The 19,018-nt window shown below is 43.0% G+C and overlaps 1 long non-coding RNA gene across 1 annotated transcript; it reads left to right on the top strand.

The window, feature by feature from the left end:
- The first annotated feature begins 2,210 nt into the window (after positions 1 to 2,210).
- On the top strand, positions 2,211 to 17,946 carry LOC142923973 (uncharacterized). Its single transcript, XR_012941091.1, has 3 exons — positions 2,211 to 3,016; positions 10,347 to 10,533; positions 12,575 to 17,946. It is a non-coding gene; the product is annotated as an uncharacterized LOC142923973 (long non-coding RNA).
- The last annotated feature ends 1,072 nt before the right edge of the window (positions 17,947 to 19,018 follow it).

Genomic DNA, 19,018 nt, shown 5'->3' with positions numbered 1-19,018 from the left:
GACGATGACAAATGCTCTGGAAGCCATAAATGACAAGGGATTTACATAAAAATGTGTAGATATATTTTTTGCATATCTCTGGAACCAAACGTGTTTTCCAGATATCGAAGTTAAAACGAAAAAAATATGCAGGGAGAGACATCTGAAAAATAGATATGTTCATAAATATATCCCCGATGTGTTTTGGAGAGCTATACAGCATAACCGCTAAACTATATTCAAGTACTGTGGAATTAATATAACGTTAAACATATCCAAAAATTGCGTACACAATTTAGGTACAGGATTAAATGAAGCGCCATGTCATTCCGCATTTTAACACATTGCCAGGTTCAGTGGGGCCTGAAGGTCAAGAGACTCTTATTATTGATTAATGACTTTCTGCATCACTACATTTTCGGATGTCTGACAACGTCGAGGAAGGTCACAGGGTTGGAGATTGAAAGGAAGCGGCCTCGCTTGAAACGTCCCTGAACAAGGGCTGAATTGCTGGCCAGTGTCCAGCTATCTGGTCACGATTCCTCATTGAACTGGCGAGTGCTTGGCACACCAGAGCGAGGCCATGGCTGATGAGAGTCCTCTGAGCATTATTTCTTGCATACAGAATCTACGTCTTCGCAATGTCGTCATGGAAATCCCCCAGACATTATTGGAACATGTTTTAAGCAATTGCGGCGAGAAATATAACAACATGAATTGCAATATGCACACTCTTCGGTTATTTCGGTAAAGTCACGTAGATAGAAAATTATTAGATCACGATGTTTCGATCGCAACACAAGCGACCGTCTTCAGGTGAAAATGTAATTAGATTGAAAACTCATTTATTTAGCACTGCTTTTGGTGTTTAGTTTGCTGTCCTTCGCCCCACACCTCCAATTAGCACGGTTTGCTACGTACGGTGTGTAAGAAGTTCAACATACATCCAGTGACATTACTCTTTGGTTCTGTCTGTGTCTCCGTGTCTGTGTTTTGTCTTTCTCAAATTTAGCATTCTATGTAAGAACGTGAATCAACCAGGTAGGATGTTGACTTGTATTAGCCGACTCTCTGGGGTGTATTGCATTATCTTAATGTTTTAAGTTTGCTATATTTGTTTTCTCATTCATTCGTACCTGATGATGGTTGCTTGTGTTGCAAACGAAACGTCGTATTCTATTTTTATTAAATGTATTTAATAATAATAGTCTATTTTGCGGAGTTAATTGCATCCCCAGCGTTTGGCATTGCTGTTCCAGTGGCATTGCTGGCTTCATTGGCATTGCTGGCTTCATTGGCATTGTTGCTGTAGTGGCATTATTGGCTTCATTGGCATTGTTGTTGCAGTGGCATTGTTGGCTTCATTGGCATTGTTGCTGCAGTGGCATTGTTGGCTTCATTGGCATTGTTGGCTTCATTGGCATTATTGCTGCAGTGGCATTGTTGTTGCAGTGGCATTGTTGCTGCAGTGGCATTGTTGGCTTCATTGGCATTGCTGCTTCATTGGCATTGTTGTTGCAGTGGCATTGCTGTTGCAGTGGCATTGCTGTTGCAGTGGCATTGTTGCTGCAGTGGCATTGTTGCTGCAGTGGCATTGTTGGCTTCATTGGCATTGTTGTCTTCATTGGCATTGTTGTTGCAGTGGCATTGTTGTTGCAGTGGCATTGCTGTTGCAGTGGCATTGTTGCTATAGTGGCATTGTTGGCTTCATTGGCAATGCTGCTTCATTGGCATTGTTGTTGCAGTGGCATTGTTGACTTCATTGGCATTGTTGCTGCAGTGGCATTGTTGCTGCAGTGGCATTGTTGGCTTCATTGGCATTGTTGGCTTCATTGGCATTGTTGTTGCAGTGGCATTGTTGTTGCAGTGGCATTGTTGCTGCAGTGGCATTGTTGCTGCAGTGGCATTGTTGCTGCAGTGGCATTGTTGCTGCAGTGGCATTGTTGTTGCATTGGCATTGTTGCTGCAGTGGCATTGTTGCTGCAGTGGCATTGTTGCTGCAGTGGCATTGTTGTTGCATTGGCATTGTTGTTGCACCCCCCCCACCGCGCATCCGCAGCTCTCTCAGCCCCGCCCACTTCATGCCCCGCCCACTTCCAGCCCCGCCCACTTCCCCCCCGTCCAGCTTCACGTCCCTCTCCGAGCGTCCACGCAACGCTCCCCTCCCCCTACCCCCCTCCCTTGCCCCTCCCCCCTCTCTTACCTATATATATAACCTCTTACCACGGCATCTCTCTCCCACTTCAGCAAACAAAAAATTATTGCTGTGGTTTTCCCACCTGATGATGATTGCTTGTGTTGCAATCGAAACGTCGTGATTTTTTTTTTTATTTTATACCCACGTGACTTTACCGAAAGAACCAAAGAGTAATTCCTGCAGTCACGAAAGCTTTGAATCCAGTGACATATTTTATATAATTAATATCAACTTGTAACGTGAACAGCATTCGCTCAATCTCGAAGAGAGAGAACGACGAGGAGACAGGAGGAACCACAGCAAAGCGAGCAGGGCAGCCAGGCAGCGAGCCGGTGCAAACAGTTGCGCAAGTTCTGTAATCCGCAAATATCTCAAGGTGGAATCGGCCAATTAATTCGTGTGTATATGTGCATAGCGATGTAGTTGCCACAGCGTCAACAGGTAACGTCACAGCACTAATCTCTGACCCAATTCCTCAAAATGTTGTAATGGCCATCATCATCATACCACCGATTTACTCTTGAGTCCCAATTGCAGTGTTGAACAGCACTCCGACCCCGCAAGGGATGGTCGTAGAATACCAAAAAAAAAAGAGAGAAATTTTTGGGTTTTTTTTGGGGCGAGACCGCACAACCGCTGGAATTGCGATGAAATGGATGCCCACCGAGTTGGTTTCACGTTCCGTGTCGTGGCGCGCTGGGCATGCCCGAGCAACAAGCCGCTATCCTCACCAACCCTCACCTCCCCTAGGTTCTCTCGGGAGACAATGGAACACGCCCGGGATGGATGGCTGCCAGTACAAAGCTAATGGAAGCGGAGGTGAAAAGTTCTGATTGAAAGGTAACGACAATAAAAACAAAGTCACGTAGATAGGTTCAAAGAAAATAACAACAACAACACATCCAAATGGATGGTAAGTCACGTGTGGCAGTAACGCCTGCCCCGCCGGCCCGCCGTACATCGTTTTTGTCACAGTCATCGAGGGCACAGCCGACTGCTAAAAAGCCTCGCCTGCCTCAATTGACATGGGTGGTGTTGGCCCCGGCCTTTCTCCGGTGAAATAACATTTGAAGCTGCGACACACACACACAGAGAGAGAGATCAATTAACGGTGGCGACCTTTTGCTTTTAAACGTTTTCCCTGTGGGCCGAGTGATAAGCCGGGGGCAGAGTTGCCGACCGAACGTAACTGGTCTTTGTCGATGGGATTTCAAGCTCGACCTCATGCGCCTATTGCCTTTGCACAAACACTCATCTCCGATATTCGCCACAGAAGCAATGACGGCAGAAAAACATTCAAATTCTCTCGTCTCCACGTACGAACTGAACTCCTTTTGCTCCGTGTTAATCGCATTCCTGCAAGGTCACGGTTGCCCAATGTCAATGGGTGTTTGCGTGTTAAAGGCGTAATGAATAATAAATGTAAAACAAAAATACGATGAAGATATATTAATGCATTTCAGAAACCAATGTGTGTCCGTCTATAGCAACATTTATACGATTGTAAAATCCGAGATTGTTTTTTTTTATACCTAATGTAAGCAAACACCACGACCAGCGCGGTGAAGTATGGCCAAACAACATCGACAACAACACGGTGGAGAGGTATTTCATCCAGCAGTGGATTGACAAAAGGGCTGTGTATACAAATGCAATCAATCGGCGTAAGCCGTGGGCATTTTCTGTATGCGCGATTTCACTATTATGAATTGGCAACAGGCAAAATGTATCCTGCAGTAAAAGTCGTGCCATTTACGCTGCAGACAGCAATGACTTATTCGCACGCTCTTATTGCACGTCACGCAATATTGTGTTCACGACGTTGTGTTTACGATACTGTGTTCACGATGTTGTGTTCACGATGTTGTGTTCACGATACTGTGTTCACGATATTGTGTTCACGATGTTGTGTTCACGATATTGTGTTCACGATGTTGTGTTCACGATGTTGTGTTCACGATGTTGTGTTCACGATACTGTGTTCACGATATTGTGTTCACGATGTTGTGTTCACGATGGTGTGTTCACGATACTGTGTTCACGATGTTGTGTTCACGATATTGTGTTCACGATGTTGTGTTCACGATGTTGTGTTCACGATATTGTGTTCACGATGTTGTGTTCACGATATTGTGTTCACGATGTTGTGTTCACGATGTTGTGTTCACGATACTGTGTTCACGATATTGTGTTCACGATGTTGTGTTCACGATATTGTGTTCACGATGTTGTGTTCACGATATTGTGTTCACGATATTGTTTGTACGATGTTTTGTTCACGATGTTGTGTTCACGATATTGTGTTTACGATACTGTTCACGATATTGTGTTCACGATATTGTGCTTACGATACTGTGTTCACGATATTGTGTTCACGATGTTGTGTTCACGATACTGTGTTCACGATGTTGTGTTCACGATGTTGTCTTCACGATACTGTGTTCACGATATTCTGCCTTCATCAAAAAGGATGGGGGGGGGGGTACACAACGGGAAGCGCCTTTTTCATGCACCATGACCCCCCCCCGCCCAACCTTTAGGGCAAGGTCTAGTGCATGCTAACCCCTGGCATGCAACACTAAACAAAGTAAGTAAGTGGCACTTGTTTGGAAAACAAGCATGCTTCAGCCGATAAACCCAAAACACTACAGCTTTTGCTTGCACCGTGGACCTAATGAAAAAACCAGATACCCTCAGGGTAGCTGTTAAGACGAGAGCCAGAACAAACTGGTAAGGTGATAGGGGGCTAGCCGCTTCTCCTCCAGCTTACACATGTCTGCCAAAGCCATCAAGGCTATCGGGTGGCCAACTACTAATGAGCGAAAGCCGATAGGGCTGTGAGCTGCCACTATTGGGGGACCTTTTGCCCCGTCAGCTTCACTCTGTCATTGTAATAACATTTAGGAAACTTTAGACTCAGCTGCTAAACACATGGGACGGGGATGGAGCGAGAGAGGCAAGGCAGCAAGAAGACTGCAGGGGCAGAAACAAAGAGGGAGTTAGGGGCCCCGACACGCAGCAGCTGTCCTCATAAAAGAACAGGAGGCACAAGGAGGCGCAGCGTGAAACCGCTGCAGTGAAGCCACGTTTCCAAATCAGGGCCCAAGAAAGAACGTTGCCGATATCAATTTGTATATTAAAATGACAAACGGCTGCACGTTTGGTCTCCGAGACTCTACAGGTAATTTGCAGAGGTGAATAAAATAATATTGGCCACTTTTTTGCCGTGTCACCCTTTGATATATATCTCAAATCTCCATTGCAACTATGCTGAAATATTATTAATGAATGGGTTCGTTCCAAAGTTAAATCGTTTCTTCGGCACCTCCTCTGCAGGACTGTGAGTTACAGGAGGCAAACGCAAAGCCTTCTCAGGCGGGACATGGGGCAAGACTTGGCAAGAGTCGGGGCTTCTTGTGCCACGAATGTGTCACCTCCCACCCACTCCCCAAAACAATGCAAATTCTGTCACAGTATTGCCCGAGGAATGGCTGTTGGACATGGCCAAGTGTTACCTTTCAGGACATACGTGTCTCTATTTTTTTACGGCAATAGTGGTGAAAGGAATTTCAACAGATCCTTAAAGGTTCCGTTGCAGCTCATTTGCTTGCCTGAGTATAAATATAAGGGGTTTTTTTACAAGGGGAGAAAGGCGAGAAGTGAGGGGCAGCTTAGAGGATCCGTAGCAGTTGAGAGTGGTTGTTCAGGACGGGAGAAAAACGTGGCGAGGATTAAAACACAAGCAGATTTTGGGGCCCCGGCTTTGGATGTTTGCAGCATTCCACATGATGGATGAGACGGGAAATGGGTCAGAAGGCTGCCTCCGTAATGGCTCCGGCTGACTGCTTCCAGCTTGTGATCCGAAATTCCAAAAAACTGCATAAAGAAACCAAAACGAAAACGTGCCCGAAACACAAATGTAGAATGTACGTGTTCACTATTAATGATTAATGGCTTGCTGACCTAATTGCTTACAATATAGGAAGGCTAAGAGACGTGAGATATAGGGGAAATAGACTAAATGGTGTGCTTTTTTGGCATTTATGATACAGCTCACAATCACCTCTGCGCTATCCACTGCTGGGTGAATGTCTCCCCGTGGCACCACCATCCCTGGTGATCTTGCAACGACGCATCTCGCTTCTGCACTTGAGTTGATCGTATCATTGGTCACCCTCTTGGCGGTGTGGCGTTCTTGGGCTGCTATTCCATCACCCTTCTCATTCATCGGTCATCAGCCCTCATAGCGATGTGGCCTGCTCAGGCCGACTGACTATTATTCTCGAATCTACATTGTCTCTCAGTGGAATGCACAAGATGCATACGTCTGAGTTAGGGTCTGTGCTTTTCAGTTTTCATTCCGTTTTCTTTATCAGTTGCCCACGTTTATAATCCCTATGTTCATAGCAGGCAAAGTGCACCGATTTAACATGTCCTTAATAAAGTTTTTTTTTAGGTTATATCGAGTAAATATAAATGTGTCATTACCCGCCACCACCCGACACAGCCAATTAGTGAGGTTTGTCGCATAAACAAAACTTGCCAATTAGTTACTGCTTCAGCACACCGGGGTGTTGGAGAGTAAACCCATGACATTTACGATTTGCGTGCGATGTTTTGCTGGTGATTACCAAAAAAAACTTTTTTATGGAAAATATTGGTCACGAAAGCCTACGTGTTAAACTGACTAACTTCAAATGTATACTTTAGCCACAGTGATTTTGTTGCTTTTTATTACCAAGTAAAATTTTCCCAAATCACTCTGACTTGTTCTCACCCAGCGTTTTATTAAGCCATCTTCTATAATCTCCCTCGGTATTCATGATCTGTTTGTTTGTTTTTCCTTCCCGACAGTGCCGTTTGTTTTACGTTTGTTTCGTGAACGTATCAGCGCCTGCATTTTTTTAGTTTTGCTCATACAGCGTTTATACAGGGTGCTTCAAAAAGATGTTAACACTTCGGAGAATTTGCACAAATACCACAAGATATGTGCCTCCGGGCTCCGGAGCCCCACCTGGAGAGGATTCCAGGCACGTGTGTTGACAACGATGGCGAACAAGTGGAGGCTCTTTGACTTTATGAAGCTATTAACATTAACATTTGTGTTACTTGTTACAGTGTATTATCCGTAATTTTTTCCATTAAAAACTATATTCCCATATAAGTGTAAAAACAATGTTTTAAAGCACCCGGTATATTGCTGAGCTCTTCCATGGACTTCTGCTGGTTCGGTGTCATTTGGTTGCTATCGTGATCGTGTTGTCAACACGTCTGACATAAATTTTGATTGAAAGCTTTCGTGACTGCAGGGATTCATATTCTTGGTTCTTTCGGTAAAGTCACGTAGAAGGGAAACAATAAAATAATAAAAATATTAAACAATAAAATTCTCACGCCGTTTCGACTGCAACACAAGCAGTCATCATCAGGTGTGAAAACCACAGCAAATTTTCTTGCTGTGAAAACCACAGCAAATTTTCTTGCTGTGAAAACCACAGCAAATTTTCTTGCTGTGGTTTTCACACCTGATGATGACTGCTTGTGTTGCAGTCGAAACAGCGTGATAATTTTATTGTTTTATATTTTTATTATTTTATTGTTTCCCTACTACGTGACTTTACCGAAAGAACCAAGAATACGTCTGACATAGTTCACACTTTTTTTGCTTCTACCAATGTGTATGCCTCTATTTCAATCTACATTTAATATAACATATCTTTATAATGCGTCTTGCAAGAGCCTCGATTAAACTACATTTCCTTTGTCCATCTTGTCTTCTCAATTTGTGTTTTGCTACTTTCTTCATGTAACCTTTGTGTAGCTGTTCATACCACGTGCATCGTCTTGGTAATTCAATGATAATCCTGCTTTACACCTAGAAACCTATCCCTCACCTTGTTGCTCATTTAGTTTAAGGACAGCATTGTGCAAGTAATCTACTGCCTCCTAAAAGAGAACCTTGAGACACAGCTTCGACTGCGTAAAGTGCATTCTGTTAGATTAATAATTTTCATGAAGTTGATTTTGCTTAAAAGTAGCTTGATTACAATGCCTCTTCTGCTATACAAATTAAAGTGCGTTAGATTTTTTTAAGGAATTGTACATTATATACATTCGTTATGAACAAAATGTAAAGTATTAGGCAAGGATCAATATGTAATCCACAGTATTTTGATTTGATACCGGTCACATACCAATTGTACTGGATGTGTTGACAGACCGTATTAAAATAAACATCATACCACTCTATTTTAAACGTTTCCAATACGTTTTTTTTGTTTACCAACAGCTATTGAAGGAGGATATCAAAAACGAAAAAGCCGACACAGATGATTGTTGCACTGATCTACTACCGTAACGCTGTCATTAATCACTCGGGTGGGCAGGTGGCACAGTGGTCAGCGCACTCTGTTATACGATGCCAATGACCAGACTTCGAATCCCGACCACAGCGACACATTTGCAACATCTGAACTAGGTCCTGGGGCCCTCCAATCACCAACCGGCACTCACCGGCACGGTGATGTCTGGGCAGGCAACCCCCTTGACTGATGCGGCATAGCGGGGCGAGAGGGCCTTCCAGCCAGCAGTGGATTGACAAAGGGGCTGTTAATGAAATGAAATTAACCATAAGATTTGATTAGAGGGGGCGAGGGTGGGGTGTAATTAAGTAATAGGTGTGATACCAAATATGGCCATCAGGGGGCAGTCACATATCACGGAAAACCTCTTTCGACGGCTCCGCCAGCAATTAACGTAAGTTCATGTTTGATTTGCAAGACAACCGGATGCGTTTTGGGCTGAAACTATTCTGGCGAGCTTCATGCGATTTATTTATTTTAAAAAAAAATCGTTTCCATTTTAGAAGCTACTTACTTCGTCACACAGATGGTACGTACGTACACTCGATAAATTCATGGTGGCATTACGTATTATAACTTGACATTCTCTCTTACGCCACGCGTTCAGATGGTGAGGGTGGTAATGAATCACTCGTGTATTGAAGTGACAAATGGCATCATATAAATACTGTATCTGGCAACTTCACTGCTTAATACATAATGCTAAAGACTGATAGGCATTGTATCTGTCTGCTTTACTCGCTCATGCCACGACTGTCGGAAAGTCCTCCAAAAAAGGAAGCTTTAGAGCAGTGGTTCTTAACTTTTAATGCAGCCTTGCACCCCTTTTGTTATAAAAATTAGTGTTTTATATATATAAATACATGTTTGATTAAGCAAAGTAGTTGTACTTACGTGCCCGTGTTTAATTTGTGTTTCGAGCATTTACATTCTAAAAAAAAAAACTGGCATTTCTTGCACCCCCACAAATGGCCTCTTGCACTCCCAGGGGGTGTGTGCACTCCAGGTTAAGAACCACTGCTTTAGAGGGCATTTTGTCTACTCTTCCTCTCTGCCGATCAACAAACTATGATGATCCAGATTATTCTGCTTAGTGGACAGAGGCGGAAGGTGGTGGTGGGTGGGTTAAGAAACCTACCCATGAGTCAAACTGCTACACCAAACTCCCGACCTCTTGGTTCGCAAGTCCAGTGTGCCAACCCTTACGGGGTGCAATGGTGGCGAGATGTTAACTATCTCGCCTGGTATGCATGAGGTCGTGGGTTCAATCCCGACCCTGACGCCTGCTGCTGTATATTTGGAGTTTGCACGTTCTCCCCATGGTCGCGTGTCTTTTTCTCCGGGTCCTCCGGTTTTTCCCTTCACATTTAAGAACATGCGTTTAGAGTAAATGGATGCTACACATTTCTACATGACAATCCACGTCGTTGAGCTATCATTTTGTGAACAGGTCGCTTCTGAGAAATACCTATCTACCCTAGTGGGCCTTATCAGGAAATATCTTTTTAAATTGTTAGTTTGTATTATACCACGGCAGCATGGCAAAAAATGTTTAAAAGATAATTTTCATTTTTGCATTCAAGAGAGAGCTGGCTGAAGAGAATGTTTTCCCAATACAGATGGGATTTTACAGATTAAATTAACATCCTATTATCAGTTTTTGTAAGGCATGGTGGGGGTTGTTTTTTTTTAAAGCATATAGCTCACATATACACAAATTCATTTTTTTTTCCTAAAAGCGTTTAAAGTTGCAATTCATTGCAAGTCGTGTTTTTAAACGCTCATGTTGTTGTTGGTTTTTTTTCCAGTAATCAACCAATGAAGACTGAACCGGGCCTGGGAGTCCTGCTACAGGGGCTTGCCTCTTGCACTTATGAACCTGACTGCCTGAGTAATATTTAAACCGGTCCTGGGTCACCCCTGACCCTTCACCGACCTGCACTGACCATCGTGGTGGAGTTATGGTCAAACAACTCCCCGTGATCGACAATGTGGGTAAGCCCTCATCCAGCAGTGGATAGACAATTGGCTGCAAATTATTCTTATTATTCTTACTATTTAAATTGCATACATTCTCTTAAGTCGTCGCCATACTATTTGAGCTTTGCCTTACTTTTAGTTGACTTTGGCAAAACCATACGTATGAATATGCGCACGAATAATAGAATCAAATAATGCATGAGTTATACTTCCATTTCCAAGTCTATAAATATGGAGTAGATGTGGCGAGTGCAGTACCTGCATTCTAATATATATGTACGTTTTTTACAACGTATGAAACCAATGGCATACTTATAAAAATGTATAACATTGACTCGCTCCTACGCCATATTTCACATTGCACTTTTATGAAACGAAACGCAATTCTTGCTCAGTGCCTACTCACATTCATCCAATTTGAATTCAGGGCATCTCATGTTCCACGCCAGCGTGCCTGACCATATGGTGGCTGCTCCAGTGAGGGCGAGGCATGTCCATATGTGGCCAAAGAAATTCACCTCCAGTTTAATTCCAATGGCTGCATATGTGAACACACGAGCACTTTAGAGATAGTGATGGATTAGCTACGGCAAGGAAAACACTTCCAGCCAGTTCTTACAAGCCCCGCAGCAGATTTCCTTGACATGAAATAAGTTATGGCCGTTTGCCATTCTGCATAATGCCATGTAAAGCAGCCAAACATTTTTTTTGACACATCAAGGATGTTTGGCTGGGCACTTGCTTGTCACCGCACGATAGTCTCAACGTCGAATGCTTGGTGACAGACGAAGCTGCTGAATTCAATGTTGGCTCTACATTGCCGAGAAGATGATGTTTCCATGAAATATTGAAAATTTTCACAAAAGTGTTGTTGAATCTATTACGGGTTTTAAAGCAGCAATATTTTCAAACAACACGAAAGTATTGCAATTAAGGTGTTGTAATTAGCATGTTTTTTTGTGTTTCGTGAGTATTCTGTTCATAAGACGTGTTAATATCCTTTCATTGAAGTAATTCAACAAATACATTTGCCAATAATTTACAAATGTGGTGAAACGTATTTTGTAAGCCACTTTGTTCTGACCCAGATAATGAAATGCAACTGGAGGCTTCTATGTCATTACGACTAAAAGGCTTCTGATGAAACCTTAAGATATTGTAGTTTGTTCCATCATATGGTGGCAGTGAAAAAAATATCGCATCCTATTTTCTGTAAAATTGCATCGCCCCCTCATCGGAAAATCATCGCAAAACCATGTCAGTGTTATTGAACTTGTCAGTCGTTCTGATGTATTAGATGCTGCTGCTGATACTGAAAATCATCCACGTTAATATAGTGATTAAAAATCGTGCACAGCGTTATTCAAAATTATATTACATTTAAATCTATGGTGTTAAAAACTGTCAGTTAAAACACATAATCAAAATATATTACGTTAAAATCTATGGCGTTAAAAACAGCAAGTATGCTGGACATTTTATGGAACTTGCGCGTGTATGCTCTGTTAGGATCTGGGAAATGTTCCAATGAAAATAATACTCTCGTACATTGGCTTCATCACATGAACAAAAATACAAATTTCAACAGCAAATACAATTTGTCCACAGTGGGACAGAACTGCAAAGCTATGTTTTCAATCAGCCACTGATTAATTGCGTTGCAGACACTAGCCCCACCTCCCGTTTACGGACGCTGTAAACAGTGATTGCTCTAAGCCTCTTTGCTGTAGAATTAGAGCTGACAGTGTGATGGATGAGCAGATTGTGGTTTCAGGTACACGTCATATGCTACCGGCATTCAGTGCAGCTTCTACAAGACCATTGTCAAATCATCGACAGTAGCAGAGGAGGCATTTGTACCTAACCACACAATTAAAGTGCATACAGCCGGCTTAATATTTAAGTTGGTCATTCGTTGTTCGTTTTTGTCAGGATGGGGTGGAGGGTGCACGAAGATAATGCCAATATTTTTTTATAAGACATTTTTCAACATTTGTAACAGTAATTCTCTACAAAACGGCAGTTAAAACTATTACACTTTGTTTTATTTTACCAGATAAGGCCCACCGAGCTACACGGCTCTTTTTCAGAAGCGACCTGGCGACAAATGAAAGCTCAACGAAGTGGCTTATCGTGTGGAAATATATAGCAGCCAAATACTCGAAACACGTGATTCTGAATGTGGAGGGAAAAACCGGAGGACCCAGAGAAAAATCCATGCGACCACGTGGAGAAAGTGCAAACTCCAAACATACAGGCGTCGTCAGGGTCGGGATCGAACTCACGTACCCCTGCATACCAGGCAAAGTAGCTAACATCTCCCATGGCTTGTACAAGCACCTTCAACAAGTCTCAAAAGAGCACATTTCCATAGAAAGCAACAAGAGTGAATATCTGCGTACAGCCGTTGTATCGAACCACTAGGATGTATTTATGTTGAACTTCTATTGCACCCTCCATATCCGACCGTGCGAATCGGAGGACGAGGGCCATCCTCACAGCATGCAGGTCGTAGGGGCTTAGTTGACCATTCCTAACCACCCCAGTGAGTGTGGGTTGGTGACGACGAGTCAGCTAGATTTTGAGGTGTTGTACAGCACGACAATGGTATCTCGCTGTGGTGCCGTCTTGCTGCCCGCAGCAATGCCCCGAACCAGCCTACAAGCTCCTACTCCCGATCCGAGCACCGTCCTGGCTCTGCACAGCTTAACGCCCGACGATCGGGGGCGCGCTCACGGTGATTTGGCCGTTCGCTTACGACGATAATAATTTTTTTGTTTAATGTAAATTAAAGACCGAATCAACAAATGACCCAGAAAGAACGCCTCTCAAACTCACTCTGCCGGAATAAGTTGAGCGAGCAACAACGTCTCCCCTTCAGCGCTGCGAAGCGGGAGGGTCACAGTGCCCCCAGAGTGGAGGCCACACGTTACCCGATACTTCGCTCGGCCACAAAGGGCACTTAAAACGAATCCTGCGTGAAAATAAACAGGGCCGCAGGCGGCTACTGGGACGAGAAGCATAATGGGCGGCTCACGTGAACCGGGTGGCCAGAAGAACGGCGCAGTAACGCGCCACTTTAGAATTGCGCCAATGTACGCCAGCGAAAATTGTTTTGTAAATGCTATTTTGGGTTGTTATTCCGTTTCAATAAACGATGTTCGAGACAAGGTCTGCGTTACCGGTGACGCTGTTCCTCTTCCTAAACGCAACTGAGTTGATTACGTGAAACGATGAAACTACCCCCGATGATGTATACAAACGGGTTATCAAAATCTACACGACTCATAAACAGAGTGTAATGACTCAGTCACGCAATAACATTTGTATTTCATTTAACATGTAAATGCAGCCACACCTCAAGACCCTGTAGAGGGAAGACCGAAAGAATGTGTAGTTTATAGAGAAGCAGTAAATTATAGGACACAATGCCCTAATCCACAAATATACCGAGGAGACATCACAGCGATACACTCAACTGCTCCTGACGCGGTTATCTGGGCTTGAATGTGTAATTGCAGTTCTTGCTCTGCATCTACATCAACCATACGGAAGAAGAAGAAGATAGCTCTCGGAATAAAAGATAGGGGCTTGAGTCTGGACTTGGACAACGGGCATGGAGTCGACAGCACAGCAGATGACAGGGGGAAGGAAGTTCCCGACCATAGGAGCAGCAGAGGAGAATGAGAGAATGAGTGACCTCCCACTGAGCAAAGGGCAACGACTTAAAGCTTTAATGGAGGGGGGTGTAGTGAGATGGGAAGAGAGTCGGGTGGCACAGTGCCTCAGCAAGTGGGACCTTGGTTGGATTCCTGGCTTGGACCCACCTGAAAAAAAAGATTTCAAATTTCATGTTGCTTTCCTGGGTAAGGAATAAAATATTTAAGATTATAGATAAAGCAGCCCATAACCACTCCCACCTGTTCTCCTGTCACCATAACTAAACCACCACTTTTAATAACTCCACTCTTTATCTCAACCACTTGCACCTTATGCACAATTTCATCATGGCTGTATAGCGCCTTGGAATAAGGAACAACATGAAAACGCGCTGGGTATCTGTAAGCAGCACAACTGTGACAAGCAACGCAGGAGGCATCTGACGCCCGAGTAAATGTTTGGCAGTACTTCCAAGAGGATTAGACAGTAAGTTGAATGCAACTTGTGACAGTAAGTTGAATGCAACTTGCTGTCATACTTAACGCTAATTTACCGGGATGTTTTTAAGCGTCTCATGAAATCAACCCATAATTCTTGATGTTGCGCCTTACCTTGCAGAAGGTTACTGGCAAGGTGACGAGTAAGCAGTGATATTACATTTAAATCACAACCTCTAAAGGTTTATTTCCACCCCCACTTCCCCATCGATATTGCAAAGGTATTATTATTTTCTATTACATACAAACATCCCCAATGTCATCTTGGCAGTCACAGTTTCGGCTGTCAGGGTATAGAGTGCAATAATAAACAATAATTGTTGTTGCCAATAACAGAGAAAGATTCACGCGTGCATGTGTACACGTGACAGCTTACAGCAGAACAACCGTTATTCTTTACCATAAACAGCAATTACACTGACAGTAAAAAAAAATACTTTGTACGCAAAAGAAAAATAATATAACAACGCAGCCATTCAGTTTGGCTTGGTGCTTTTCTCCCACTGCTCTCAGTGATCAATCCGAGTTCAACTCTTGGCAACGGCTAACAGCAGTGACAAGGGATGTGATACAGAGCCCCGCATGCATTTGGTTCTGTGGCTAATGTACTTTGAGAAAATCTTCTCTGAAACGTTGATCATGTGTTTCTTTTCATGAACAGAAAACAAAAAGCGTTGCATTTTTTCCAAAAATGTATATGCGTTGTCATTCAAGGATTGAATTCCTTTACAAGTAATGCACGTGTGTGCCTAATTTAGCTTCTCGTGTATATTTGTAAATATTAACTGACGCTATTCAGAGAGACAGAAACACCAATGGAGCCACGGTATATTTGTCAGAAGGTCAAAGGTGACATTTATTTCGCGTTAATATTGTTTTAAGTGTGTCCTTGTTCAGCCAGGAAAGAGCATGGTACGTTGGTGACGTATATATATATGTATGTTGAACTTCTTTTGCACCGTACCTAGCCAACCGTGCTAACTGGATGTGCATGGGGAAGGACAACAAATAAACACAAAAAAATAAGTTCTAAAGAAATGAGTTTTCAATCCGGATTTCAAAGTTACTATAGCTCCGGCGGCTTTCCAATATGGGAAGGAAGAGTGTTCCAGACCGCCGCAGAAGCGCGTCTGAAAGTGCGTGATGCGGTGGCCGTCTTTCCTCGATGGTTAGCCAAAAGCCGCCGCCGCGAGGATGCCCGGAGTTGGCGTGATAGTTCATGCTCCATGGACATTGTGGTTCATTTGTGACAACTGCAACAAATCCGTTTGTCATGATCTATGCTCTATGCATTGCTGGTTTAAGGTCTCCCACGATCGCCACCAGGTCTCATTGTGACGTAGCAATGTAGCTCACGCCTGCACACGAGCAGATTTCCTCAATCCATCCCCAGAGTGGACGTCCTCGGGAGCGTGTGTGTTGCTTACCATTTGCTGGAGAAATTGTAATGTATTGGATACGTGTGCCAAGGGGTTGCAGCACATGGCTTTGGCATGTGAAAAATAAGTATAAAGATGCATTCGAATAGTAATATCAAAGTAATCCACCACGTATGAACACATTCGGTTTCGACATTGCTTGTACGTCAACATGGCAGAAATAATAAATACGCACATGAACAGCCCTTTTGTTAATCCGCTGCTCGATGAGGACCTCCCCACACTATGGATCAGACCACGCTGTGGGTTGGTAAAGGCAGAGGGCGTATGTTGTGTAGCGTAGAAGTACAGCACAACTTCTGTACTGCTCTGTGCTGTCCACCACGCAGCCCCACGGGTTTCACTGCGTTGGTTTCCAACGTTCCTGGACCTGTGGATGACGGTAAGCCTTCAGGAAATGTTTGCAAACCAAAATGAACCTCGAATATGGACGTGTCTTATTCAGCTCGAGCCTCCTGTAAATCACGTGACTTCTGTCTGGCCACCCCACTCTGAATCCCTTCCCTCTCTCCGCCCTCTGTGAAAACAGACGCTGCCCCGTGCAGCTCACTTACGTTTGCAGCTTTCCCTCTCTCTCCCTTTCCGTGCCGCCCTTCTTTTCATCATCGCCCTCTCATCCCCAACATCTTGGCCCGGTCATTCTTTCTCCCCCACTTCTTCTCTTCCTGTCCCGGCGCTCCCTTCTTCCTGCTGCTCATCTTGAGTCGTGCCCTCCGACTCTTTGTCCGTCTTGAGGACTTGCGTCCCAGCATCCCTTTCTTTTCCCGTTCTTTTTTCTTAAGCCATGCATTATACTCTTGATTATGCTCTCCTTCCCGTGATGATGTGCCACGGGTACACAAGTTTATATTTGTCAAACTTAAAATAAATCTAAGGGCACTGTGAAATTATCATTAAAAAAAATAACTGACTAATCTCCATAGGTATGCAATGAACATTGGAAAGTAATATTTGGTGATACTGCGTTGCCAGTGGTACAAAATGAAATAAAAAGTATTCAACACAGTCGTCAAAAACGCTGCCTTGAAGGAAAAAAAATATACAATAGGCAATGTGTCGGGCAACGGCCCTTCAATATAACACACAAAGCGGTAAAATCAAAAGTATGATGTTTTATATTAAAAAAATGGTAGGATCTACAGCATTTCCTTGGACCACCTCCCCACGGCCTTGTGGACCAACAGTGTTTGGGAACCATTGTTCTACAGCCTGTAGCATCTGTTATGCACGGTGGTCACCCATCACGCTTAACTTCTGAGATCTGACAAGATCGACTGCATTCCAGGTGATGTGGTCACGGGTGGATTAATACAAATCGCCAAAATTCGCGAGACCTAACAATTTTTGATTGTACAAACGTCAGCCACACAGCGACGTGTTTGACCTCCGGATCATGGAGCCGCACACCCACGTAGCGGTAACGTGGATAAAAGAAACCCCCCTTCAAGTGGAAGATACGATGCGTATTAAGCGTCAAGAGATCACAGGTCACAGAAGGCATTCATTGTTGAGCTGCAAAGTGAGGAGAACATTCCTCAGCCCTCATGCACAAAGAATTCGCATTTAATTCCATTATTGACGGTAAGGCAGTATCGTTAATGCACTTCTTACTTTTAAACATTGTTTAAAATATTAATGATATTTGTTGGGTGAGATCGTGTAAATAAATGTGTCATAAACACACATCCATCCCAACACGACCAATTAGTAAGATTTTTCACGTGAACAAAAACGGTTACTACTTCAGCACTCTGGTGTGTTGGAGAGCAAACCCACAACATTTACAATTTGAGCACTTAACGTAACGCTGGTGATTACATCAACGAACATCATCAGGCGATTATGAAATCTTCCTGGTGGGTTTAAAACACATTTACAACATTACACGATCTAACCCAAAACACTTTATCGCGAATAATATTGGTTATATATGTGTGTATATCGTTGTATTATTTTTATACTATTCTGTTAAATACAAAAATGTTAGGGTGTAGCGAAATACCTACAGCATCACTGGCATTTTAGACATTTCATGGTTATAACTGGAATCATCTGAGCTTGAGCTCGCAAATATAGAAGCGGACATGAATTATTATCACTACATGAAGTATTAAAGAGGAAGGAAATAGCATTGCAGCTATTTTAGATATCACAACACAGCCGCAAAAATTAAAAGTGATGCATATTATGTGCATTCTAAGATTAAACAAAAATAACTCTTAAAATATTGTTTCACCAAGTTGGAATTTTGAGTTCATTCAAATGTATATGTAATAGTAATAGTAAAACCCTGTTAAAACAATGTTTGCAAACTGGTGACATGGGAAATGAGGCCAGCTAATTGCTATTGAATCCTAATTTTCTTACAAGGGAAGATTCTGTCTTTGTGAATAACAAGTGTTTTTCACCATCAGCCAAAGTCAATCCACTGCTGGATGTAATTGCCACAAAAATAAGTGTGCATATCAACATTAATTGAGCTGAAATTCATTACGCATAGTGTTTGCTTCTGATTGACATGTTTTTAAGCTTGCCAAAAAGAATTCGTATAAATATCAGTAATTGAGATAACTATGTCACATTGGTGGCACAATTTGTCCAATGCACAATTGATAAAAAATATCGTAATAAAATAAATCATAATTTCACCTGCAATGTGCCTACCCAGAGGAGACGGGACTAAACATGCATGGTAACATTCAATTTCAACTGAAGGTCTTTATTCTCTGCTTTTCATTATAGCTCGTGGGTACGGGAGGGAAATTGCCAATTGCCTCTTTTCAATTTCATTGTAATCTTTTCTTCAAGATCACCACTGAAATATAACCCTGGTCTGATCAAATGACCCTGGGTCATTTCTCCATCGCCATGGCAATGATTTCAAGAATAAAATGCACATTTTTT

This window comes from Petromyzon marinus, chromosome 6, assembly GCF_048934315.1.
Source record: "Petromyzon marinus isolate PM22_M1 ecotype Great Lakes invasive population chromosome 6, UKy_Petmar_22M1.pri1.0, whole genome shotgun sequence".
Lineage (NCBI taxonomy): Eukaryota > Metazoa > Chordata > Hyperoartia > Petromyzontiformes > Petromyzontidae > Petromyzon > Petromyzon marinus.
The sequence above is the reverse complement of the archived record's forward strand: the minus strand, read 5'-3'. Positions and strand labels throughout refer to the sequence as shown.